The sequence below is a fragment of the Schistocerca serialis genome, chromosome 2 (assembly GCF_023864345.2).
Source record: "Schistocerca serialis cubense isolate TAMUIC-IGC-003099 chromosome 2, iqSchSeri2.2, whole genome shotgun sequence".
NCBI classification, from domain to species: Eukaryota; Metazoa; Arthropoda; class Insecta; order Orthoptera; family Acrididae; genus Schistocerca; species Schistocerca serialis.
Window position 1 is genome coordinate 1,124,061,429 of NC_064639.1, and position 20,981 is coordinate 1,124,082,409.

At 53.7% G+C, this 20,981-nt stretch overlaps 50 non-coding genes across 50 annotated transcripts; 20 read left to right on the forward strand and 30 right to left on the reverse strand.

Moving 5' to 3' along the window:
* Window positions 1–105: 105 nt before the first annotated feature.
* Trnav-aac (transfer RNA valine (anticodon AAC)) lies at window positions 106–177 on the reverse strand. Its single transcript has one exon. It is a non-coding gene; the product is annotated as a tRNA-Val (tRNA).
* A 158-nt stretch (window positions 178–335) lies between these two features.
* Window positions 336–408, reverse strand: Trnav-cac (transfer RNA valine (anticodon CAC)). Its single transcript has one exon. It is a non-coding gene; the product is annotated as a tRNA-Val (tRNA).
* A 487-nt stretch (window positions 409–895) lies between these two features.
* On the forward strand, window positions 896–968 carry Trnap-agg (transfer RNA proline (anticodon AGG)). The gene has a single exon. It is a non-coding gene; the product is annotated as a tRNA-Pro (tRNA).
* Window positions 969–1,161: 193 nt separating this feature from the next.
* Trnav-aac (transfer RNA valine (anticodon AAC)) lies at window positions 1,162–1,234 on the reverse strand. Its single transcript has one exon. It is a non-coding gene; the product is annotated as a tRNA-Val (tRNA).
* A 158-nt stretch (window positions 1,235–1,392) lies between these two features.
* Trnav-cac (transfer RNA valine (anticodon CAC)) lies at window positions 1,393–1,465 on the reverse strand. Its single transcript has one exon. It is a non-coding gene; the product is annotated as a tRNA-Val (tRNA).
* A 488-nt stretch (window positions 1,466–1,953) lies between these two features.
* On the forward strand, window positions 1,954–2,025 carry Trnap-agg (transfer RNA proline (anticodon AGG)). The gene has a single exon. It is a non-coding gene; the product is annotated as a tRNA-Pro (tRNA).
* A 193-nt stretch (window positions 2,026–2,218) lies between these two features.
* On the reverse strand, window positions 2,219–2,291 carry Trnav-aac (transfer RNA valine (anticodon AAC)). Its single transcript has one exon. It is a non-coding gene; the product is annotated as a tRNA-Val (tRNA).
* Window positions 2,292–2,449: 158 nt separating this feature from the next.
* Window positions 2,450–2,522, reverse strand: Trnav-cac (transfer RNA valine (anticodon CAC)). The gene has a single exon. It is a non-coding gene; the product is annotated as a tRNA-Val (tRNA).
* Window positions 2,523–3,010: 488 nt separating this feature from the next.
* Trnap-agg (transfer RNA proline (anticodon AGG)) lies at window positions 3,011–3,082 on the forward strand. The gene has a single exon. It is a non-coding gene; the product is annotated as a tRNA-Pro (tRNA).
* A 423-nt stretch (window positions 3,083–3,505) lies between these two features.
* On the reverse strand, window positions 3,506–3,578 carry Trnav-cac (transfer RNA valine (anticodon CAC)). Its single transcript has one exon. It is a non-coding gene; the product is annotated as a tRNA-Val (tRNA).
* Window positions 3,579–4,066: 488 nt separating this feature from the next.
* Trnap-agg (transfer RNA proline (anticodon AGG)) lies at window positions 4,067–4,138 on the forward strand. The gene has a single exon. It is a non-coding gene; the product is annotated as a tRNA-Pro (tRNA).
* A 423-nt stretch (window positions 4,139–4,561) lies between these two features.
* On the reverse strand, window positions 4,562–4,634 carry Trnav-cac (transfer RNA valine (anticodon CAC)). Its single transcript has one exon. It is a non-coding gene; the product is annotated as a tRNA-Val (tRNA).
* Window positions 4,635–5,121: 487 nt separating this feature from the next.
* On the forward strand, window positions 5,122–5,194 carry Trnap-agg (transfer RNA proline (anticodon AGG)). The gene has a single exon. It is a non-coding gene; the product is annotated as a tRNA-Pro (tRNA).
* A 193-nt stretch (window positions 5,195–5,387) lies between these two features.
* On the reverse strand, window positions 5,388–5,460 carry Trnav-aac (transfer RNA valine (anticodon AAC)). The gene has a single exon. It is a non-coding gene; the product is annotated as a tRNA-Val (tRNA).
* A 708-nt stretch (window positions 5,461–6,168) lies between these two features.
* Window positions 6,169–6,240, forward strand: Trnap-agg (transfer RNA proline (anticodon AGG)). Its single transcript has one exon. It is a non-coding gene; the product is annotated as a tRNA-Pro (tRNA).
* A 193-nt stretch (window positions 6,241–6,433) lies between these two features.
* Trnav-aac (transfer RNA valine (anticodon AAC)) lies at window positions 6,434–6,506 on the reverse strand. The gene has a single exon. It is a non-coding gene; the product is annotated as a tRNA-Val (tRNA).
* Window positions 6,507–6,664: 158 nt separating this feature from the next.
* Window positions 6,665–6,737, reverse strand: Trnav-cac (transfer RNA valine (anticodon CAC)). Its single transcript has one exon. It is a non-coding gene; the product is annotated as a tRNA-Val (tRNA).
* Window positions 6,738–7,225: 488 nt separating this feature from the next.
* Trnap-agg (transfer RNA proline (anticodon AGG)) lies at window positions 7,226–7,297 on the forward strand. The gene has a single exon. It is a non-coding gene; the product is annotated as a tRNA-Pro (tRNA).
* A 193-nt stretch (window positions 7,298–7,490) lies between these two features.
* On the reverse strand, window positions 7,491–7,563 carry Trnav-aac (transfer RNA valine (anticodon AAC)). Its single transcript has one exon. It is a non-coding gene; the product is annotated as a tRNA-Val (tRNA).
* A 708-nt stretch (window positions 7,564–8,271) lies between these two features.
* On the forward strand, window positions 8,272–8,343 carry Trnap-agg (transfer RNA proline (anticodon AGG)). The gene has a single exon. It is a non-coding gene; the product is annotated as a tRNA-Pro (tRNA).
* A 193-nt stretch (window positions 8,344–8,536) lies between these two features.
* On the reverse strand, window positions 8,537–8,609 carry Trnav-aac (transfer RNA valine (anticodon AAC)). Its single transcript has one exon. It is a non-coding gene; the product is annotated as a tRNA-Val (tRNA).
* Window positions 8,610–8,767: 158 nt separating this feature from the next.
* On the reverse strand, window positions 8,768–8,840 carry Trnav-cac (transfer RNA valine (anticodon CAC)). Its single transcript has one exon. It is a non-coding gene; the product is annotated as a tRNA-Val (tRNA).
* A 488-nt stretch (window positions 8,841–9,328) lies between these two features.
* Trnap-agg (transfer RNA proline (anticodon AGG)) lies at window positions 9,329–9,400 on the forward strand. Its single transcript has one exon. It is a non-coding gene; the product is annotated as a tRNA-Pro (tRNA).
* A 193-nt stretch (window positions 9,401–9,593) lies between these two features.
* Trnav-aac (transfer RNA valine (anticodon AAC)) lies at window positions 9,594–9,666 on the reverse strand. Its single transcript has one exon. It is a non-coding gene; the product is annotated as a tRNA-Val (tRNA).
* Window positions 9,667–10,374: 708 nt separating this feature from the next.
* Trnap-agg (transfer RNA proline (anticodon AGG)) lies at window positions 10,375–10,446 on the forward strand. The gene has a single exon. It is a non-coding gene; the product is annotated as a tRNA-Pro (tRNA).
* A 193-nt stretch (window positions 10,447–10,639) lies between these two features.
* On the reverse strand, window positions 10,640–10,712 carry Trnav-aac (transfer RNA valine (anticodon AAC)). The gene has a single exon. It is a non-coding gene; the product is annotated as a tRNA-Val (tRNA).
* Window positions 10,713–10,870: 158 nt separating this feature from the next.
* On the reverse strand, window positions 10,871–10,943 carry Trnav-cac (transfer RNA valine (anticodon CAC)). Its single transcript has one exon. It is a non-coding gene; the product is annotated as a tRNA-Val (tRNA).
* Window positions 10,944–11,431: 488 nt separating this feature from the next.
* Trnap-agg (transfer RNA proline (anticodon AGG)) lies at window positions 11,432–11,503 on the forward strand. The gene has a single exon. It is a non-coding gene; the product is annotated as a tRNA-Pro (tRNA).
* Window positions 11,504–11,696: 193 nt separating this feature from the next.
* Trnav-aac (transfer RNA valine (anticodon AAC)) lies at window positions 11,697–11,769 on the reverse strand. Its single transcript has one exon. It is a non-coding gene; the product is annotated as a tRNA-Val (tRNA).
* Window positions 11,770–12,477: 708 nt separating this feature from the next.
* Window positions 12,478–12,549, forward strand: Trnap-agg (transfer RNA proline (anticodon AGG)). Its single transcript has one exon. It is a non-coding gene; the product is annotated as a tRNA-Pro (tRNA).
* A 193-nt stretch (window positions 12,550–12,742) lies between these two features.
* Window positions 12,743–12,815, reverse strand: Trnav-aac (transfer RNA valine (anticodon AAC)). Its single transcript has one exon. It is a non-coding gene; the product is annotated as a tRNA-Val (tRNA).
* A 158-nt stretch (window positions 12,816–12,973) lies between these two features.
* On the reverse strand, window positions 12,974–13,046 carry Trnav-cac (transfer RNA valine (anticodon CAC)). Its single transcript has one exon. It is a non-coding gene; the product is annotated as a tRNA-Val (tRNA).
* A 488-nt stretch (window positions 13,047–13,534) lies between these two features.
* Trnap-agg (transfer RNA proline (anticodon AGG)) lies at window positions 13,535–13,606 on the forward strand. Its single transcript has one exon. It is a non-coding gene; the product is annotated as a tRNA-Pro (tRNA).
* A 193-nt stretch (window positions 13,607–13,799) lies between these two features.
* Window positions 13,800–13,872, reverse strand: Trnav-aac (transfer RNA valine (anticodon AAC)). Its single transcript has one exon. It is a non-coding gene; the product is annotated as a tRNA-Val (tRNA).
* A 708-nt stretch (window positions 13,873–14,580) lies between these two features.
* Window positions 14,581–14,652, forward strand: Trnap-agg (transfer RNA proline (anticodon AGG)). The gene has a single exon. It is a non-coding gene; the product is annotated as a tRNA-Pro (tRNA).
* Window positions 14,653–14,845: 193 nt separating this feature from the next.
* On the reverse strand, window positions 14,846–14,918 carry Trnav-aac (transfer RNA valine (anticodon AAC)). The gene has a single exon. It is a non-coding gene; the product is annotated as a tRNA-Val (tRNA).
* Window positions 14,919–15,626: 708 nt separating this feature from the next.
* Window positions 15,627–15,698, forward strand: Trnap-agg (transfer RNA proline (anticodon AGG)). Its single transcript has one exon. It is a non-coding gene; the product is annotated as a tRNA-Pro (tRNA).
* Window positions 15,699–15,891: 193 nt separating this feature from the next.
* Trnav-aac (transfer RNA valine (anticodon AAC)) lies at window positions 15,892–15,964 on the reverse strand. The gene has a single exon. It is a non-coding gene; the product is annotated as a tRNA-Val (tRNA).
* A 158-nt stretch (window positions 15,965–16,122) lies between these two features.
* On the reverse strand, window positions 16,123–16,195 carry Trnav-cac (transfer RNA valine (anticodon CAC)). The gene has a single exon. It is a non-coding gene; the product is annotated as a tRNA-Val (tRNA).
* Window positions 16,196–16,683: 488 nt separating this feature from the next.
* Window positions 16,684–16,755, forward strand: Trnap-agg (transfer RNA proline (anticodon AGG)). Its single transcript has one exon. It is a non-coding gene; the product is annotated as a tRNA-Pro (tRNA).
* Window positions 16,756–16,948: 193 nt separating this feature from the next.
* On the reverse strand, window positions 16,949–17,021 carry Trnav-aac (transfer RNA valine (anticodon AAC)). Its single transcript has one exon. It is a non-coding gene; the product is annotated as a tRNA-Val (tRNA).
* Window positions 17,022–17,729: 708 nt separating this feature from the next.
* On the forward strand, window positions 17,730–17,801 carry Trnap-agg (transfer RNA proline (anticodon AGG)). The gene has a single exon. It is a non-coding gene; the product is annotated as a tRNA-Pro (tRNA).
* Window positions 17,802–17,994: 193 nt separating this feature from the next.
* On the reverse strand, window positions 17,995–18,067 carry Trnav-aac (transfer RNA valine (anticodon AAC)). Its single transcript has one exon. It is a non-coding gene; the product is annotated as a tRNA-Val (tRNA).
* A 158-nt stretch (window positions 18,068–18,225) lies between these two features.
* Trnav-cac (transfer RNA valine (anticodon CAC)) lies at window positions 18,226–18,298 on the reverse strand. The gene has a single exon. It is a non-coding gene; the product is annotated as a tRNA-Val (tRNA).
* A 488-nt stretch (window positions 18,299–18,786) lies between these two features.
* Window positions 18,787–18,858, forward strand: Trnap-agg (transfer RNA proline (anticodon AGG)). The gene has a single exon. It is a non-coding gene; the product is annotated as a tRNA-Pro (tRNA).
* A 193-nt stretch (window positions 18,859–19,051) lies between these two features.
* Window positions 19,052–19,124, reverse strand: Trnav-aac (transfer RNA valine (anticodon AAC)). The gene has a single exon. It is a non-coding gene; the product is annotated as a tRNA-Val (tRNA).
* A 158-nt stretch (window positions 19,125–19,282) lies between these two features.
* Trnav-cac (transfer RNA valine (anticodon CAC)) lies at window positions 19,283–19,355 on the reverse strand. The gene has a single exon. It is a non-coding gene; the product is annotated as a tRNA-Val (tRNA).
* Window positions 19,356–19,843: 488 nt separating this feature from the next.
* Trnap-agg (transfer RNA proline (anticodon AGG)) lies at window positions 19,844–19,915 on the forward strand. The gene has a single exon. It is a non-coding gene; the product is annotated as a tRNA-Pro (tRNA).
* A 193-nt stretch (window positions 19,916–20,108) lies between these two features.
* Trnav-aac (transfer RNA valine (anticodon AAC)) lies at window positions 20,109–20,181 on the reverse strand. The gene has a single exon. It is a non-coding gene; the product is annotated as a tRNA-Val (tRNA).
* Window positions 20,182–20,889: 708 nt separating this feature from the next.
* On the forward strand, window positions 20,890–20,961 carry Trnap-agg (transfer RNA proline (anticodon AGG)). Its single transcript has one exon. It is a non-coding gene; the product is annotated as a tRNA-Pro (tRNA).
* The last annotated feature ends 20 nt before the right edge of the window (window positions 20,962–20,981 follow it).

The following is a 20,981-nucleotide window of genomic DNA, read 5'->3' on the forward strand; positions in this document are numbered from 1 at the left end:
TAAAGAAATGACCGTCTGGTCCGACGTATGAAGGTGATTGCCAAGCTTTAGGTACAGAAAGTGGCAAATGCTTGTCGGTATGTCTTGTTTAAAGTGATGAAAAAGTGTTTCCGCAGGGATCGAACCGGGGACCTTCTGCGTGTTAGGCAGACGTGATAACCGCTACACCACGGAAACTACTGCTATCGTTCTTGCTTCTCAGAGAACTTGTAGCAAGGTTGCCATCGTAACTTAAAAATTCAGTAAATGCGGCACTTGCATGACGAAGGTACATGTAGCAGATCCACACACGACGTGGCTCACTCGAGTAGTATGCGACATAGGCAGGAAAATACTGTTCCCGCCCGGGATCGAACCGGGGACCTTCTGCGTGTGAAGCAGACGTGATAACCGCTACACTACGGAAACGACGGATACGCTCTGTCCATCCTTGTACACTCGAAGACGCCTCAGCCTTCCTCCCGTCCGCGCATGCACACACCATAGTTCATTTGACAGCCTGAAACCCATCGTAGCCGAGGGCTCAACAAGTATTCGGGGTGCTCGAGAGGGTGTATGTCGTAGCATCCCCAACGAGATAGCGGCGTTTCGCGCAGTCGTTATTGCAAGTCACATCAGCAGAAACAATCACCTCCTTAGCAGCAGGCAGTGCGCACCCGGCGGCAGCTCTACATGAAGATGCCAATAGCCCTGGAAGGCCGCCGACCGCGGGCCACGGCACCTCCGAGAACGGTGCTGCCCGTGACCCACGGTGTCGCCACACAGTCTGTCGAAGAACAGCACTGCCGGCAGAAAGCACCTTCCCCATCCCGCCAGCCGCACCAGATTCAAAGAGCACCCTGGACGACTTCGAGGGTTGCAGTTTGCTGAAATAATTGGCGTTCGCGCTGTGCCAGGCCTCGTTGGTCTAGGGGTATGATTCCTGCTTAGGGTGCAGGAGGTCCCGGGTTCAAATCCCGGACGAGCCCTAGCGTTTTGTGCAAACTGGTCGCACGTAGGTGGCTGAGTCAGCGCAAAAAGCTGCCCGTCAGTGTAAAGTGAATTTCATACTTGGTGTAAAGAAATGACCGTCTGGTCCGACGTATGAAGGTGATTGCCAAGCTTTAGGTACAGAACGTGGCAAATGCTTGTCGGTATGTCTTGTTTAAAGTGATGAAAAAGCGTTTCCGCCCGGGATCGAACCGGGGACCTTCTGCGTGTTAGGCAGACGTGACAACCGCTACACCACGGAAACTACTGCTTTCGTTCTTGCTTCTCAGAGAACTTGTAGCAAGGTTGCCATCGTAACTTAAAAATTCAGTAAATGCGGCACTTGCATGACGAAGGTACATGTAGCAGATCCACACACGACGTGGCTCACTCGAGTAGTATGCGACATAGGCAGGAAAGTACTGTTCCCGCCCGGGATCGAACCGGGGACCTTCTGCGTGTGAAGCAGACGTGATAACCGCTACACTACGGAAACGACGGATATGCTCTGTCCATCCTTGTACACTCGAAGACGCCTCAGCCTTTCTCCCGTCCGCGCATGCACACACCATAGTTCATTTGACAGCCTGAAACCCATCGTAGCCGAGGGCTCAACAAGTATTCGGGGTGCTCGAGAGGGTGTATGTCGTAGCATCCCCAACGAGATAGCGGCGTTTCGCGCAGTCGTTATTGCAAGTCACATCAGCAAAAACAATCACCTCCTTAGCAGCAGGCAGTGCGCACCCGGCGGCAGCTCTACATGAAGATGCCAATAGCCCTGGAAGGCCGCCGACCGCGGGCCACGGCACCTCCGAGAACGGTGCTGCCCGTGACCCACGGTGTCGCCACACAGTCTGTCGAAGAACAGCACTGCCGGCAGAAAGCACCTTCCCCATCCCGCCAGCCGCACAAGATTCAAAGAGCACCCTGGACGACTTCGAGGGATGCAGTTTGCTGAAATAATTGGCGTTCACGCTGTCACAGGGCTCGTTGGTCTAGGGGTATGATTCCTGCTTAGGGTGCAGGAGGTCCCGGGTTCATATCCCGGACGAGCCCTAGCGTTTTGTGCAAACTGGTCGCACGTAGGTGGCTGAGTCAGCGCAAAAAGCTGCCCGTCAGTGTAAAGTGAATTTCATACTTGGTGTAAAGAAATGACCGTCTGGTCCGACGTATGAAGGTGATTGCCAAGCTTTAGGTACAGAACGTGGCAAATGCTTGTCGGTATGTCTTGTTTAATGTGATGAAAAAGTGTTTCCGCCCGGGATCGAACCGGGGACCTTCTGCGTGTTAGGCAGACGTGATAACCGCTACACCACGGAAACTACTGCTTTCGTTCTTGCTCCTCAGAGAACTTGTAGCAAGGTTGCCATCGTAACTTAAAAATTCAGTAAATGCGGCACTTGCATGACGAAGGTACATGTAGCAGATCCACACACGACGTGGCTCACTCGAGTAGTATGCGACATAGGCAGGAAAATACTGTTCCCGCCCGGGATCGAATCGGGGACCTTCTGCGTGTGAAGCAGACGTGATAACCGCTACACTACGGAAACGACGGATACGCTCTGTCCATCCTTGTACACTCGAAGACGCCTCAGCCTTTCTCCCGTCCGCGCATGCACACACCATAGTTCATTTGACAGCCTGAAACCCATCGTAGCCGAGGGCTCAACAAGTATTCGGGGTGCTCGAGAGGGTGTATGTCGTAGCATCCCCAACGAGATAGCGGCGTTTCGCGCAGTCGTTATTGCAAGTCACATCAGCAGAAACAATCACCTCCTTAGCAGCAGGCAGTGCGCACCCGGCGGCAGCTCTACATGAAGATGCCAATAGCCCTGGAAGGCCGCCGACCGCGGGCCACGGCACCTCCGAGAACGGTGCTGCCCGCGACCCACGGTGTCGCCACACAGTCTGTCGAAGAACAGCACTGCCGGCAGAAAGCACCTTCCCCATCCCGCCAGCCGCACCAGATTCAAAGAGCACCCTGGACGACTTCGAGGGATGCAGTTTGCTGAAATAATTGGCGTTCACGCTGTCACAGGGCTCGTTGGTCTAGGGGTATGATTCCTGCTTAGGGTGCAGGAGGCCCCGGGTTCAAATCCCGGACGAGCCCTAGCGTTTTGTGCAAACTGGTCGCGCGTAGGTGGCTGAGTCAGCGCAAAAAGCTGCCCGTCAGTGTAAAGTGAATTTCATACTTGGTGTAAAGAAATGACCGTCTGGTCCGACGTATGAAGGTGATTGCCAAGCTTTAGGTACAGAAAGTGGCAAATGCTTGTCGGTATGTCTTGTTTAAAGTGATGAAAAAGTGTTTCCGCAGGGATCGAACCGGGGACCTTCTGCGTGTTAGGCAGACATGATAACCGCTACACCACGGAAACTACTGCTATCGTTCTTGCTTCTCAGAGAACTTGTAGCAAGGTTGCCATCGTAACTTAAAAATTCAGTAAATGCGGCACTTGCATGACGAAGGTACATGTAGCAGATCCACACACGACGTGGCTCACTCGAGTAGTATGCGACATAGGCAGGAAAATACTGTTCCCGCCCGGGATCGAACCGGGGACCTTCTGCGTGTGAAGCAGACGTGATAACCGCTACACTACGGAAACGACGGATACGCTCTGTCCATCCTTGTACACTCGAAGACGCCTCAGCCTTCCTCCCGTCCGCGCATGCACACACCATAGTTCATTTGACAGCCTGAAACCCATCGTAGCCGAGGGCTCAACAAGTATTCGGGGTGCTCGAGAGGGTGTATGTCGTAGCATCCCCAACGAGATAGCGGCGTTTCGCGCAGTCGTTATTGCAAGTCACATCAGCAGAAACAATCACCTCCTTAGCAGCAGGCAGTGCGCACCCGGCGGCAGCTCTACATGAAGATGCCAATAGCCCTGGAAGGCCGCCGACCGCGGGCCACGGCACCTCCGAGAACGGTGCTGCCCGCGACCCACGGTGTCGCCACACAGTCTGTCGAAGAACAGCACTGCCGGCAGAAAGCACCTTCCCCATCCCGCCAGCCGCACCAGATTCAAAGAGCACCCTGGACGACTTCGAGGGATGCAGTTTGCTGAAATAATTGGCGTTCACGCTGTCACAGGGCTCGTTGGTCTAGGGGTATGATTCCTGCTTAGGGTGCAGGAGGCCCCGGGTTCAAATCCCGGACGAGCCCTAGCGTTTTGTGCAAACTGGTCGCGCGTAGGTGGCTGAGTCAGCGCAAAAAGCTGCCCGTCAGTGTAAAGTGAATTTCATACTTGGTGTAAAGAAATGACCGTCTGGTCCGACGTATGAAGGTGATTGCCAAGCTTTAGGTACAGAAAGTGGCAAATGCTTGTCGGTATGTCTTGTTTAAAGTGATGAAAAAGTGTTTCCGCAGGGATCGAACCGGGGACCTTCTGCGTGTTAGGCAGACATGATAACCGCTACACCACGGAAACTACTGCTATCGTTCTTGCTTCTCAGAGAACTTGTAGCAAGGTTGCCATCGTAACTTAAAAATTCAGTAAATGCGGCACTTGCATGACGAAGGTACATGTAGCAGATCCACACACGACGTGGCTCACTCGAGTAGTATGCGACATAGGCAGGAAAATACTGTTCCCGCCCGGGATCGAACCGGGGACCTTCTGCGTGTGAAGCAGACGTGATAACCGCTACACTACGGAAACGACGGATACGCTCTGTCCATCCTTGTACACTCGAAGACGCCTCAGCCTTCCTCCCGTCCGCGCATGCACACACCATAGTTCATTTGACAGCCTGAAACCCATCGTAGCCGAGGGCTCAACAAGTATTCGGGGTGCTCGAGAGGGTGTATGTCGTAGCATCCCCAACGAGATAGCGGCGTTTCGCGCAGTCGTTATTGCAAGTCACATCAGCAAAAACAATCACCTCCTTCGCAGCAGGCAGTGCGCACCCGGCGGCAGCTCTACATGAAGATGCCAATAGCCCTGGAAGGCCGCCGACCGCGGGCCACGGCACCTCCGAGAACGGTGCTGCCCGCGACCCACGGTGTCGCCACACAGTCTGTCGAAGAACAGCACTGCCGGCAGAAAGCACCTTCCCCATCCCGCCAGCCGCACCAGATTCAAAGAGCACCCTGGACGACTTCGAGGGATGCAGTTTGCTGAAATAATTGGCGTTCACGCTGTGCCAGGCCTCGTTGGTCTAGGGGTATGATTCCTGCTTAGGGTGCAGGAGGTCCCGGGTTCAAATCCCGGACGAGCCCTAGCGTTTTGTGCAAACTGGTCGCACGTAGGTGGCTGAATCAGCGCAAAAAGCTGCCCGTCAGTGTAAAGTGAATTTCATACTTGGTGTAAAGAAATGACCGTCTGGTCCGACGTATGAAGGTGATTGCCAAGCTTTAGGTACAGAACGTGGCAAATGCTTGTCGGTATGTCTTGTTTAAAGTGATGAAAAAGTGTTTCCGCCCGGGATCGAACCGGGGATCTTCTGCTTGTTAGGCAGACGTGATAACCGCTACACCACGGAAACTACTGCTTTCGTTCTTGCTTCTCAGAGAACTTGTAGCAAGGTTGCCATCGTAGCTTAAAAATTCAGTAAATGCGGCACTTGCATGACGAAGGTACATGTAGCAGATCCACACACGACGTGGCTCACTCGAGTAGTATGCGACATAGGCAGGAAAATAATGTTCCCGCCCGGGGACCTTCTGCGTGTGAAGCAGACGTGATAACCGCTACACTACGGAAACGACGGATACGCTCTCTCCATCCTTGTACACTCGAAGACGCCTCAGCCTTTCTCCCGTCCGCGCATGCACACACCATAGTTCATTTGACAGCCTGAAACCCATCGTAGCCGAGGGCTCAACAAGTATTCGGGGTGCTCGAGAGGGTGTATGTCGTAGCATCCCCAACGAGATAGCGGCGTTTCGCGCAGTCGTTATTGCAAGTCACATCAGCAAAAACAATCACCTCCTTAGCAGCAGGCAGTGCGCACCCGGCGGCAGCTCTACATGAACATGCCAATAGCCCTAGAAGGCCGCCGACCGCGGGCCACGGCACCTCCGAGAACGGTGCTGCCCGTGACCCACGGTGTCGCCACACAGTCTGTCGAAGAACAGCACTGCCGGCAGAAAGCACCTTCCCCATCCCGCCAGCTGCACCAGATTCAAAGACCACCCCGGACGACTTCGAGGGATTCAGTTTGCTGAAATAATTGGCGTTCACGCTGTCAGAGGGCTCGTTGGTCTAGGGGTATGATTCCTGCTTAGGGTGCAGGAGGTCCCGGGTTCAAATCCCGGACGAGCCCTAGCGTTTTGTGCAAACTGGTCGCACGTAGGTGGCTGAATCAGCGCAAAAAGCTGCCCGTCAGTGTAAAGTGAATTTCATACTTGGTGTAAAGAAATGACCGTCTGGTCCGACGTATGAAGGTGATTGCCAAGCTTTAGGTACAGAACGTGGCAAATGCTTGTCGGTATGTCTTGTTTAAAGTGATGAAAAAGTGTTTCCGCCCGGGATCGAACCGGGGATCTTCTGCGTGTTAGGCAGACGTGATAACCGCTACACCACGGAAACTACTGCTTTCGTTCTTGCTTCTCAGAGAACTTGTAGCAAGGTTGCCATCGTAACTTAAAAATTCAGTAAATGCGGCACTTGCATGACGAAGGTACATGTAGCAGATCCACACACGACGTGGCTCACTCGAGTAGTATGCGACATAGGCAGGAAAGTACTGTTCCCGCCCGGGATCGAACCGGGGACCTTCTGCGTGTGGAGCAGACGTGATAACCGCTACACTACGGAAACGACGGATACGCTCTCTCCATCCTTGTACACTCGAAGACGCCTCAGCCTTTCTCCCGTCCGCGCATGCAAACACCATAGTTCATTTGACAGCCTGAAACCCATCGTAGCCGAGGGCTCAACAAGTATTCGGGGTGCTCGAGAGGGTGTATGTCGTAGCATCCCCAACGAGATAGCGGCGTTTCGCGCAGTCGTTATTGCAAGTCACATCAGCAAAAACAATCACCTCCTTAGCAGCAGGCAGTGCGCACCCGGCGGCAGCTCTACATGAACATGCCAATAGCCCTAGAAGGCCGCCGACCGCGGGCCACGGCACCTCCGAGAACGGTGCTGCCCGTGACCCACGGTGTCGCCACACAGTCTGTCGAAGAACAGCACTGCCGGCAGAAAGCACCTTCCCCATCCCGCCAGCTGCACCAGATTCAAAGAGCACCCTGGACGACTTCGAGGGATTCAGTTTGCTGAAATAATTGGCGTTCACGCTGTCAAAGGGCTCGTTGGTCTAGGGGTATGATTCCTGCTTAGGGTGCAGGAGGTCCCGGGTTCAAATCCCGGACGAGCCCTAGCGTTTTGTGCAAACTGGTCGCACGTAGGTGGCTGAATCAGCGCAAAAAGCTGCCCGTCAGTGTAAAGTGAATTTCATACTTGGTGTAAAGAAATGACCGTCTGGTCCGACGTATGAAGGTGATTGCCAAGCTTTAGGTACAGAACGTGGCAAATGCTTGTCGGTATGTCTTGTTTAAAGTGATGAAAAAGTGTTTCCGCCCGGGATCGAACCGGGGATCTTCTGCGTGTTAGGCAGACGTGATAACCGCTACACCACGGAAACTACTGCTTTCGTTCTTGCTTCTCAGAGAACTTGTAGCAAGGTTGCCATCGTAGCTTAAAAATTCAGTAAATGCGGCACTTGCATGACGAAGGTACATGTAGCAGATCCACACACGACGTGGCTCACTCGAGTAGTATGCGACATAGGCAGGAAAATAATGTTCCCGCCCGGGGACCTTCTGCGTGTGAAGCAGACGTGATAACCGCTACACTACGGAAACGACGGATACGCTCTCTCCATCCTTGTACACTCGAAGACGCCTCAGCCTTTCTCCCGTCCGCGCATGCACACACCATAGTTCATTTGACAGCCTGAAACCCATCGTAGCCGAGGGCTCAACAAGTATTCGGGGTGCTCGAGAGGGTGTATGTCGTAGCATCCCCAACGAGATAGCGGCGTTTCGCGCAGTCGTTATTGCAAGTCACATCAGCAAAAACAATCACCTCCTTAGCAGCAGGCAGTGCGCACCCGGCGGCAGCTCTACATGAACATGCCAATAGCCCTAGAAGGCCGCCGACCGCGGGCCACGGCACCTCCGAGAACGGTGCTGCCCGTGACCCACGGTGTCGCCACACAGTCTGTCGAAGAACAGCACTGCCGGCAGAAAGCACCTTCCCCATCCCGCCAGCTGCACCAGATTCAAAGACCACCCCGGACGACTTCGAGGGATTCAGTTTGCTGAAATAATTGGCGTTCACGCTGTCAGAGGGCTCGTTGGTCTAGGGGTATGATTCCTGCTTAGGGTGCAGGAGGTCCCGGGTTCAAATCCCGGACGAGCCCTAGCGTTTTGTGCAAACTGGTCGCACGTAGGTGGCTGAATCAGCGCAAAAAGCTGCCCGTCAGTGTAAAGTGAATTTCATACTTGGTGTAAAGAAATGACCGTCTGGTCCGACGTATGAAGGTGATTGCCAAGCTTTAGGTACAGAACGTGGCAAATGCTTGTCGGTATGTCTTGTTTAAAGTGATGAAAAAGTGTTTCCGCCCGGGATCGAACCGGGGATCTTCTGCGTGTTAGGCAGACGTGATAACCGCTACACCACGGAAACTACTGCTTTCGTTCTTGCTTCTCAGAGAACTTGTAGCAAGGTTGCCATCGTAACTTAAAAATTCAGTAAATGCGGCACTTGCATGACGAAGGTACATGTAGCAGATCCACACACGACGTGGCTCACTCGAGTAGTATGCGACATAGGCAGGAAAGTACTGTTCCCGCCCGGGATCGAACCGGGGACCTTCTGCGTGTGGAGCAGACGTGATAACCGCTACACTACGGAAACGACGGATACGCTCTCTCCATCCTTGTACACTCGAAGACGCCTCAGCCTTTCTCCCGTCCGCGCATGCAAACACCATAGTTCATTTGACAGCCTGAAACCCATCGTAGCCGAGGGCTCAACAAGTATTCGGGGTGCTCGAGAGGGTGTATGTCGTAGCATCCCCAACGAGATAGCGGCGTTTCGCGCAGTCGTTATTGCAAGTCACATCAGCAAAAACAATCACCTCCTTAGCAGCAGGCAGTGCGCACCCGGCGGCAGCTCTACATGAACATGCCAATAGCCCTAGAAGGCCGCCGACCGCGGGCCACGGCACCTCCGAGAACGGTGCTGCCCGTGACCCACGGTGTCGCCACACAGTCTGTCGAAGAACAGCACTGCCGGCAGAAAGCACCTTCCCCATCCCGCCAGCTGCACCAGATTCAAAGAGCACCCTGGACGACTTCGAGGGATTCAGTTTGCTGAAATAATTGGCGTTCACGCTGTCAAAGGGCTCGTTGGTCTAGGCGTATGATTCCTGCTTAGGGTGCAGGAGGTCCCGGGTTCAAATCCCGGACGAGCCCTAGCGTTTTGTGCAAACTGGTCGCACGTAGGTGGCTGAATCAGCGCAAAAAGCTGCCCGTCAGTGTAAAGTGAATTTCATACTTGGTGTAAAGAAATGACCGTCTGGTCCGACGTATGAAGGTGATTGCCAAGCTTTAGGTACAGAACGTGGCAAATGCTTGTCGGTATGTCTTGTTTAAAGTGATGAAAAAGTGTTTCCGCCCGGGATCGAACCGGGGATCTTCTGCGTGTTAGGCAGACGTGATAACCGCTACACCACGGAAACTACTGCTTTCGTTCTTGCTTCTCAGAGAACTTGTAGCAAGGTTGCCATCGTAGCTTAAAAATTCAGTAAATGCGGCACTTGCATGACGAAGGTACATGTAGCAGATCCACACACGACGTGGCTCACTCGAGTAGTATGCGACATAGGCAGGAAAATAATGTTCCCGCCCGGGGACCTTCTGCGTGTGAAGCAGACGTGATAACCGCTACACTACGGAAACGACGGATACGCTCTCTCCATCCTTGTACACTCGAAGACGCCTCAGCCTTTCTCCCGTCCGCGCATGCACACACCATAGTTCATTTGACAGCCTGAAACCCATCGTAGCCGAGGGCTCAACAAGTATTCGGGGTGCTCGAGAGGGTGTATGTCGTAGCATCCCCAACGAGATAGCGGCGTTTCGCGCAGTCGTTATTGCAAGTCACATCAGCAAAAACAATCACCTCCTTAGCAGCAGGCAGTGCGCACCCGGCGGCAGCTCTACATGAACATGCCAATAGCCCTAGAAGGCCGCCGACCGCGGGCCACGGCACCTCCGAGAACGGTGCTGCCCGTGACCCACGGTGTCGCCACACAGTCTGTCGAAGAACAGCACTGCCGGCAGAAAGCACCTTCCCCATCCCGCCAGCTGCACCAGATTCAAAGACCACCCCGGACGACTTCGAGGGATTCAGTTTGCTGAAATAATTGGCGTTCACGCTGTCAGAGGGCTCGTTGGTCTAGGGGTATGATTCCTGCTTAGGGTGCAGGAGGTCCCGGGTTCAAATCCCGGACGAGCCCTAGCGTTTTGTGCAAACTGGTCGCACGTAGGTGGCTGAATCAGCGCAAAAAGCTGCCCGTCAGTGTAAAGTGAATTTCATACTTGGTGTAAAGAAATGACCGTCTGGTCCGACGTATGAAGGTGATTGCCAAGCTTTAGGTACAGAACGTGGCAAATGCTTGTCGGTATGTCTTGTTTAAAGTGATGAAAAAGTGTTTCCGCCCGGGATCGAACCGGGGATCTTCTGCGTGTTAGGCAGACGTGATAACCGCTACACCACGGAAACTACTGCTTTCGTTCTTGCTTCTCAGAGAACTTGTAGCAAGGTTGCCATCGTAACTTAAAAATTCAGTAAATGCGGCACTTGCATGACGAAGGTACATGTAGCAGATCCACACACGACGTGGCTCACTCGAGTAGTATGCGACATAGGCAGGAAAGTACTGTTCCCGCCCGGGATCGAACCGGGGACCTTCTGCGTGTGGAGCAGACGTGATAACCGCTACACTACGGAAACGACGGATACGCTCTCTCCATCCTTGTACACTCGAAGACGCCTCAGCCTTTCTCCCGTCCGCGCATGCAAACACCATAGTTCATTTGACAGCCTGAAACCCATCGTAGCCGAGGGCTCAACAAGTATTCGGGGTGCTCGAGAGGGTGTATGTCGTAGCATCCCCAACGAGATAGCGGCGTTTCGCGCAGTCGTTATTGCAAGTCACATCAGCAAAAACAATCACCTCCTTAGCAGCAGGCAGTGCGCACCCGGCGGCAGCTCTACATGAACATGCCAATAGCCCTAGAAGGCCGCCGACCGCGGGCCACGGCACCTCCGAGAACGGTGCTGCCCGTGACCCACGGTGTCGCCACACAGTCTGTCGAAGAACAGCACTGCCGGCAGAAAGCACCTTCCCCATCCCGCCAGCTGCACCAGATTCAAAGAGCACCCTGGACGACTTCGAGGGATTCAGTTTGCTGAAATAATTGGCGTTCACGCTGTCAAAGGGCTCGTTGGTCTAGGGGTATGATTCCTGCTTAGGGTGCAGGAGGTCCCGGGTTCAAATCCCGGACGAGCCCTAGCGTTTTGTGCAAACTGGTCGCACGTAGGTGGCTGAATCAGCGCAAAAAGCTGCCCGTCAGTGTAAAGTGAATTTCATACTTGGTGTAAAGAAATGACCGTCTGGTCCGACGTATGAAGGTGATTGCCAAGCTTTAGGTACAGAACGTGGCAAATGCTTGTCGGTATGTCTTGTTTAAAGTGATGAAAAAGTGTTTCCGCCCGGGATCGAACCGGGGATCTTCTGCGTGTTAGGCAGACGTGATAACCGCTACACCACGGAAACTACTGCTTTCGTTCTTGCTTCTCAGAGAACTTGTAGCAAGGTTGCCATCGTAGCTTAAAAATTCAGTAAATGCGGCACTTGCATGACGAAGGTACATGTAGCAGATCCACACACGACGTGGCTCACTCGAGTAGTATGCGACATAGGCAGGAAAATAATGTTCCCGCCCGGGGACCTTCTGCGTGTGAAGCAGACGTGATAACCGCTACACTACGGAAACGACGGATACGCTCTCTCCATCCTTGTACACTCGAAGACGCCTCAGCCTTTCTCCCGTCCGCGCATGCACACACCATAGTTCATTTGACAGCCTGAAACCCATCGTAGCCGAGGGCTCAACAAGTATTCGGGGTGCTCGAGAGGGTGTATGTCGTAGCATCCCCAACGAGATAGCGGCGTTTCGCGCAGTCGTTATTGCAAGTCACATCAGCAAAAACAATCACCTCCTTAGCAGCAGGCAGTGCGCACCCGGCGGCAGCTCTACATGAACATGCCAATAGCCCTAGAAGGCCGCCGACCGCGGGCCACGGCACCTCCGAGAACGGTGCTGCCCGTGACCCACGGTGTCGCCACACAGTCTGTCGAAGAACAGCACTGCCGGCAGAAAGCACCTTCCCCATCCCGCCAGCTGCACCAGATTCAAAGACCACCCCGGACGACTTCGAGGGATTCAGTTTGCTGAAATAATTGGCGTTCACGCTGTCAGAGGGCTCGTTGGTCTAGGGGTATGATTCCTGCTTAGGGTGCAGGAGGTCCCGGGTTCAAATCCCGGACGAGCCCTAGCGTTTTGTGCAAACTGGTCGCACGTAGGTGGCTGAATCAGCGCAAAAAGCTGCCCGTCAGTGTAAAGTGAATTTCATACTTGGTGTAAAGAAATGACCGTCTGGTCCGACGTATGAAGGTGATTGCCAAGCTTTAGGTACAGAACGTGGCAAATGCTTGTCGGTATGTCTTGTTTAAAGTGATGAAAAAGTGTTTCCGCCCGGGATCGAACCGGGGATCTTCTGCGTGTTAGGCAGACGTGATAACCGCTACACCACGGAAACTACTGCTTTCGTTCTTGCTTCTCAGAGAACTTGTAGCAAGGTTGCCATCGTAACTTAAAAATTCAGTAAATGCGGCACTTGCATGACGAAGGTACATGTAGCAGATCCACACACGACGTGGCTCACTCGAGTAGTATGCGACATAGGCAGGAAAGTACTGTTCCCGCCCGGGATCGAACCGGGGACCTTCTGCGTGTGGAGCAGACGTGATAACCGCTACACTACGGAAACGACGGATACGCTCTCTCCATCCTTGTACACTCGAAGACGCCTCAGCCTTTCTCCCGTCCGCGCATGCAAACACCATAGTTCATTTGACAGCCTGAAACCCATCGTAGCCGAGGGCTCAACAAGTATTCGGGGTGCTCGAGAGGGTGTATGTCGTAGCATCCCCAACGAGATAGCGGCGTTTCGCGCAGTCGTTATTGCAAGTCACATCAGCAAAAACAATCACCTCCTTAGCAGCAGGCAGTGCGCACCCGGCGGCAGCTCTACATGAACATGCCAATAGCCCTAGAAGGCCGCCGACCGCGGGCCACGGCACCTCCGAGAACGGTGCTGCCCGTGACCCACGGTGTCGCCACACAGTCTGTCGAAGAACAGCACTGCCGGCAGAAAGCACCTTCCCCATCCCGCCAGCTGCACCAGATTCAAAGAGCACCCTGGACGACTTCGAGGGATTCAGTTTGCTGAAATAATTGGCGTTCACGCTGTCAAAGGGCTCGTTGGTCTAGGCGTATGATTCCTGCTTAGGGTGCAGGAGGTCCCGGGTTCAAATCCCGGACGAGCCCTAGCGTTTTGTGCAAACTGGTCGCACGTAGGTGGCTGAATCAGCGCAAAAAGCTGCCCGTCAGTGTAAAGTGAATTTCATACTTGGTGTAAAGAAATGACCGTCTGGTCCGACGTATGAAGGTGATTGCCAAGCTTTAGGTACAGAACGTGGCAAATGCTTGTCGGTATGTCTTGTTTAAAGTGATGAAAAAGTGTTTCCGCCCGGGATCGAACCGGGGATCTTCTGCGTGTTAGGCAGACGTGATAACCGCTACACCACGGAAACTACTGCTTTCGTTCTTGCTTCTCAGAGAACTTGTAGCAAGGTTGCCATCGTAGCTTAAAAATTCAGTAAATGCGGCACTTGCATGACGAAGGTACATGTAGCAGATCCACACACGACGTGGCTCACTCGAGTAGTATGCGACATAGGCAGGAAAATAATGTTCCCGCCCGGGGACCTTCTGCGTGTGAAGCAGACGTGATAACCGCTACACTACGGAAACGACGGATACGCTCTCTCCATCCTTGTACACTCGAAGACGCCTCAGCCTTTCTCCCGTCCGCGCATGCACACACCATAGTTCATTTGACAGCCTGAAACCCATCGTAGCCGAGGGCTCAACAAGTATTCGGGGTGCTCGAGAGGGTGTATGTCGTAGCATCCCCAACGAGATAGCGGCGTTTCGCGCAGTCGTTATTGCAAGTCACATCAGCAAAAACAATCACCTCCTTAGCAGCAGGCAGTGCGCACCCGGCGGCAGCTCTACATGAACATGCCAATAGCCCTAGAAGGCCGCCGACCGCGGGCCACGGCACCTCCGAGAACGGTGCTGCCCGTGACCCACGGTGTCGCCACACAGTCTGTCGAAGAACAGCACTGCCGGCAGAAAGCACCTTCCCCATCCCGCCAGCTGCACCAGATTCAAAGAGCACCCTGGACGACTTCGAGGGATTCAGTTTGCTGAAATAATTGGCGTTCACGCTGTCAAAGGGCTCGTTGGTCTAGGGGTATGATTCCTGCTTAGGGTGCAGGAGGTCCCGGGTTCAAATCCCGGACGAGCCCTAGCGTTTTGTGCAAACTGGTCGCACGTAGGTGGCTGAATCAGCGCAAAAAGCTGCCCGTCAGTGTAAAGTGAATTTCATACTTGGTGTAAAGAAATGACCGTCTGGTCCGACGTATGAAGGTGATTGCCAAGCTTTAGGTACAGAACGTGGCAAATGCTTGTCGGTATGTCTTGTTTAAAGTGATGAAAAAGTGTTTCCGCCCGGGATCGAACCGGGGATCTTCTGCGTGTTAGGCAGACGTGATAACCGCTACACCACGGAAACTACTGCTTTCGTTCTTGCTTCTCAGAGAACTTGTAGCAAGGTTGCCATCGTAGCTTAAAAATTCAGTAAATGCGGCACTTGCATGACGAAGGTACATGTAGCAGATCCACACACGACGTGGCTCACTCGAGTAGTATGCGACATAGGCAGGAAAATAATGTTCCCGCCCGGGGACCTTCTGCGTGTGAAGCAGACGTGATAACCGCTACACTACGGAAACGACGGATACGCTCTCTCCATCCTTGTACACTCGAAGACGCCTCAGCCTTTCTCCCGTCCGCGCATGCACACACCATAGTTCATTTGACAGCCTGAAACCCATCGTAGCCGAGGGCTCAACAAGTATTCGGGGTGCTCGAGAGGGTGTATGTCGTAGCATCCCCAACGAGATAGCGGCGTTTCGCGCAGTCGTTATTGCAAGTCACATCAGCAAAAACAATCACCTCCTTAGCAGCAGGCAGTGCGCACCCGGCGGCAGCTCTACATGAACATGCCAATAGCCCTAGAAGGCCGCCGACCGCGGGCCACGGCACCTCCGAGAACGGTGCTGCCCGTGACCCACGGTGTCGCCACACAGTCTGTCGAAGAACAGCACTGCCGGCAGAAAGCACCTTCCCCATCCCGCCAGCTGCACCAGATTCAAAGACCACCCCGGACGACTTCGAGGGATTCAGTTTGCTGAAATAATTGGCGTTCACGCTGTCAGAGGGCTCGTTGGTCTAGGGGTATGATTCCTGCTTAGGGTGCAGGAGGTCCCGGGTTCAAATCCCGGACGAGCCCTAGCGTTTTGTGCAAACTGGTCGCACGTAGGTGGCTGAATCAGCGCAAAAAGCTGCCCGTCAGTGTAAAGTGAATTTCATACTTGGTGTAAAGAAATGACCGTCTGGTCCGACGTATGAAGGTGATTGCCAAGCTTTAGGTACAGAACGTGGCAAATGCTTGTCGGTATGTCTTGTTTAAAGTGATGAAAAAGTGTTTCCGCCCGGGATCGAACCGGGGATCTTCTGCGTGTTAGGCAGACGTGATAACCGCTACACCACGGAAACTACTGCTTTCGTTCTTGCTTCTCAGAGAACTTGTAGCAAGGTTGCCATCGTAACTTAAAAATTCAGTAAATGCGGCACTTGCATGACGAAGGTACATGTAGCAGATCCACACACGACGTGGCTCACTCGAGTAGTATGCGACATAGGCAGGAAAGTACTGTTCCCGCCCGGGATCGAACCGGGGACCTTCTGCGTGTGGAGCAGACGTGATAACCGCTACACTACGGAAACGACGGATACGCTCTCTCCATCCTTGTACACTCGAAGACGCCTCAGCCTTTCTCCCGTCCGCGCATGCAAACACCATAGTTCATTTGACAGCCTGAAACCCATCGTAGCCGAGGGCTCAACAAGTATTCGGGGTGCTCGAGAGGGTGTATGTCGTAGCATCCCCAACGAGATAGCGGCGTTTCGCGCAGTCGTTATTGCAAGTCACATCAGCAAAAACAATCACCTCCTTAGCAGCAGGCAGTGCGCACCCGGCGGCAGCTCTACATGAACATGCCAATAGCCCTAGAAGGCCGCCGACCGCGGGCCACGGCACCTCCGAGAACGGTGCTGCCCGTGACCCACGGTGTCGCCACACAGTCTGTCGAAGAACAGCACTGCCGGCAGAAAGCACCTTCCCCATCCCGCCAGCTGCACCAGATTCAAAGAGCACCCTGGACGACTTCGAGGGATTCAGTTTGCTGAAATAATTGGCGTTCACGCTGTCAAAGGGCTCGTTGGTCTAGGGGTATGATTCCTGCTTAGGGTGCAGGAGGTCCCGGGTTCAAATCCCGGACGAGCCCTAGCGTTTTGTGCAAACTGGTCGCACGTAGGTGGCTGAATCAGCGCAAAAAGCTGCCCGTCAGTGTAAAGTGAATTTCATACTTGGTGTAAAGAAATGACCGTCTGGTCCGACGTATGAAGGTGATTGCCAAGCTTTAGGTACAGAACGTGGCAAATGCTTGTCGGTATGTCTTGTTTAAAGTGATGAAAAAGTGTTTCCGCCCGGGATCGAACCGGGGATCTTCTGCGTGTTAGGCAGACGTGATAACCGCTACACCACGGAAACTACTGCTTTCGTTCTTGCTTCTCAGAGAACTTGTAGCAAGGTTGCCATCGTAGCTTAAAAATTCAGTAAATGCGGCACTTGCATGACGAAGGTACATGTAGCAGATCCACACACGACGTGGCTCACTCGAGTAGTATGCGACATAGGCAGGAAAATAATGTTCCCGCCCGGGGACCTTCTGCGTGTGAAGCAGACGTGATAACCGCTACACTACGGAAACGACGGATACGCTCTCTCCATCCTTGTACACTCGAAGACGCCTCAGCCTTTCTCCCGTCCGCGCATGCACACACCATAGTTCATTTGACAGCCTGAAACCCATCGTAGCCGAGGGCTCAACAAGTATTCGGGGTGCTCGAGAGGGTGTATGTCGTAGCATCCCCAACGAGATAGCGGCGTTTCGCGCAGTCGTTATTGCAAGTCACATCAGCAAAAACAATCACCTCCTTAGCAGCAGGCAGTGCGCACCCGGCGGCAGCTCTACATGAACATGCCAATAGCCCTAGAAGGCCGCCGACCGCGGGCCACGGCACCTCCGAGAACGGTGCTGCCCGTGACCCACGGTGTCGCCACACAGTCTGTCGAAGAACAGCACTGCCGGCAGAAAGCACCTTCCCCATCCCGCCAGCTGCACCAGATTCAAAGACCACCCCGGACGACTTCGAGGGATTCAGTTTGCTGAAATAATTGGCGTTCACGCTGTCAGAGGGCTCGTTGGTCTAGGGGTATGATTCCTGCTTAGGGTGCAGGAGGTCCCGGGTTCAAATCCCGGACGAGCCCTAGCGTTTTGTGCAAACTGGTCGCACGTAGGTGGCTGAATCAGCGCAAAAAGCTGCCCGTCAGTGTAAAGTGAATTTCATACTTGGTGTAAAGAAATGACCGTCTGGTCCGACGTATGAAGGTGATTGCCAAGCTTTAGGTACAGAACGTGGCAAATGCTTGTCGGTATGTCTTGTTTAAAGTGATGAAAAAGTGTTTCCGCCCGGGATCGAACCGGGGATCTTCTGCGTGTTAGGCAGACGTGATAACCGCTACACCACGGAAACTACTGCTTTCGTTCATGCTTCTCAGAGAACTTGTAGCAAGGTTGCCATCGTAACTTAAAAATTCAGTAAATGCGGCACTTGCATGACGAAGGTACATGTAGCAGATCCACACACGACGTGGCTCACTCGAGTAGTATGCGACATAGGCAGGAAAGTACTGTTCCCGCCCGGGATCGAACCGGGGACCTTCTGCGTGTGGAGCAGACGTGATAACCGCTACACTACGGAAACGACGGATACGCTCTCTCCATCCTTGTACACTCGAAGACGCCTCAGCCTTTCTCCCGTCCGCGCATGCACACACCATAGTTCATTTGACAGCCTGAAACCCATCGTAGCCGAGGGCTCAACAAGTATTCGGGGTGCTCGAGAGGGTGTATGTCGTAGCATCCCCAACGAGATAGCGGCGTTTCGCGCAGTCGTTATTGCAAGTCACATCAGCAAAAACAATCACCTCCTTAGCAGCAGGCAGTGCGCACCCGGCGGCAGCTCTACATGAACATGCCAATAGCCCTAGAAGGCCGCCGACCGCGGGCCACGGCACCTCCGAGAACGGTGCTGCCCGTGACCCACGGTGTCGCCACACAGTCTGTCGAAGAACAGCACTGCCGGCAGAAAGCACCTTCCCCATCCCGCCAGCTGCACCAGATTCAAAGACCACCCCGGACGACTTCGAGGGATTCAGTTTGCTGAAATAATTGGCGTTCACGCTGTCAGAGGGCTCGTTGGTCTAGGGGTATGATTCCTGCTTAGGGTGCAGGAGGTCCCGGGTTCAAATCCCGGACGAGCCCTAGCGTTTTGTGCAAACTGGTCGCACGTAGGTGGCTGAATCAGCGCAAAAAGCTGCCCGTCAGTGTAAAGTGAATTTCATACTTGGTGTAAAGAAATGACCGTCTGGTCCGACGTATGAAGGTGATTGCCAAGCTTTAGGTACAGAACGTGGCAAATGCTTGTCGGTATGTCTTGTTTAAAGTGATGAAAAAGTGTTTCCGCCCGGGATCGAACCGGGGATCTTCTGCGTGTTAGGCAGACGTGATAACCGCTACACCACGGAAACTACTGCTTTCGTTCTTGCTTCTCAGAGAACTTGTAGCAAGGTTGCCATCGTAACTTAAAAATTCAGTAAATGCGGCACTTGCATGACGAAGGTACATGTAGCAGATCCACACACGACGTGGCTCACTCGAGTAGTATGCGACATAGGCAGGAAAGTACTGTTCCCGCCCGGGATCGAACCGGGGACCTTCTGCGTGTGGAGCAGACGTGATAACCGCTACACTACGGAAACGACGGATACGCTCTCTCCATCCTTGTACACTCGAAGACGCCTCAGCCTTTCTCCCGTCCGCGCATGCAAACACCATAGTTCATTTGACAGCCTGAAACCCATCGTAGCCGAGGGCTCAACAAGTATTCGGGGTGCTCGAGAGGGTGTATGTCGTAGCATCCCCAACGAGATAGCGGCGTTTCGCGCAGTCGTTATTGCAAGTCACATCAGCAAAAACAATCACCTCCTTAGCAGCAGGCAGTGCGCACCCGGCGGCAGCTCTACATGAACATGCCAATAGCCCTAGAAGGCCGCCGACCGCGGGCCACGGCACCTCCGAGAACGGTGCTGCCCGTGACCCACGGTGTCGCCACACAGTCTGTCGAAGAACAGCACTGCCGGCAGAAAGCACCTTCCCCATCCCGCCAGCTGCACCAGATTCAAAGAGCACCCTGGACGACTTCGAGGGATTCAGTTTGCTGAAATAATTGGCGTTCACGCTGTCAAAGGGCTCGTTGGTCTAGGGGTATGATTCCTGCTTAGGGTGCAGGAGGTCCCGGGTTCAAATCCCGGACGAGCCCTAGCGTTTTGTGCAAACTGGTCGCACGTAGGTGGCTGAATCAGCGCAAAAAGCTGCCCGTCAGTGTAAAGTGAATTTCATACTTGGTGTAAAGAAATGACCGTCTGGTCCGACGTATGAAGGTGATTGCCAAGCTTTAGGTACAGAACGTGGCAAATGCTTGTCGGTATGTCTTGTTTAAAGTGATGAAAAAGTGTTTCCGCCCGGGATCGAACCGGGGATCTTCTGCGTGTTAGGCAGACGTGATAACCGCTACACCACGGAAACTACTGCTTTCGTTCTTGCTTCTCAGAGAACTTGTAGCAAGGTTGCCATCGTAGCTTAAAAATTCAGTAAATGCGGCACTTGCATGACGAAGGTACATGTAGCAGATCCACACACGACGTGGCTCACTCGAGTAGTATGCGACATAGGCAGGAGAATAATGTTCCCGCCCGGGGACCTTCTGCGTGTGAAGCAGACGTGATAACCGCTACACTACGGAAACGACGGATACGCTCTCTCCATCCTTGTACACTCGAAGACGCCTCAGCCTTTCTCCCGTCCGCGCATGCACACACCATAGTTCATTTGACAGCCTGAAACCCATCGTAGCCGAGGGCTCAACAAGTATTCGGGGTGCTCGAGAGGGTGTATGTCGTAGCATCCCCAACGAGATAGCGGCGTTTCGCGCAGTCGTTATTGCAAGTCACATCAGCAAAAACAATCACCTCCTTAGCAGCAGGCAGTGCGCACCCGGCGGCAGCTCTACATGAACATGCCAATAGCCCTAGAAGGCCGCCGACCGCGGGCCACGGCACCTCCGAGAACGGTGCTGCCCGTGACCCACGGTGTCGCCACACAGTCTGTCGAAGAACAGCACTGCCGGCAGAAAGCACCTTCCCCATCCCGCCAGCTGCACCAGATTCAAAGACCACCCCGGACGACTTCGAGGGATTCAGTTTGCTGAAATAATTGGCGTTCACGCTGTCAGAGGGCTCGTTGGTCTAGGGGTATGATTCCTGCTTAGGGTGCAGGAGGTCCCGGGTTCAAATCCCGGACGAGCCCTAGCGTTTTGTGCAAACTGG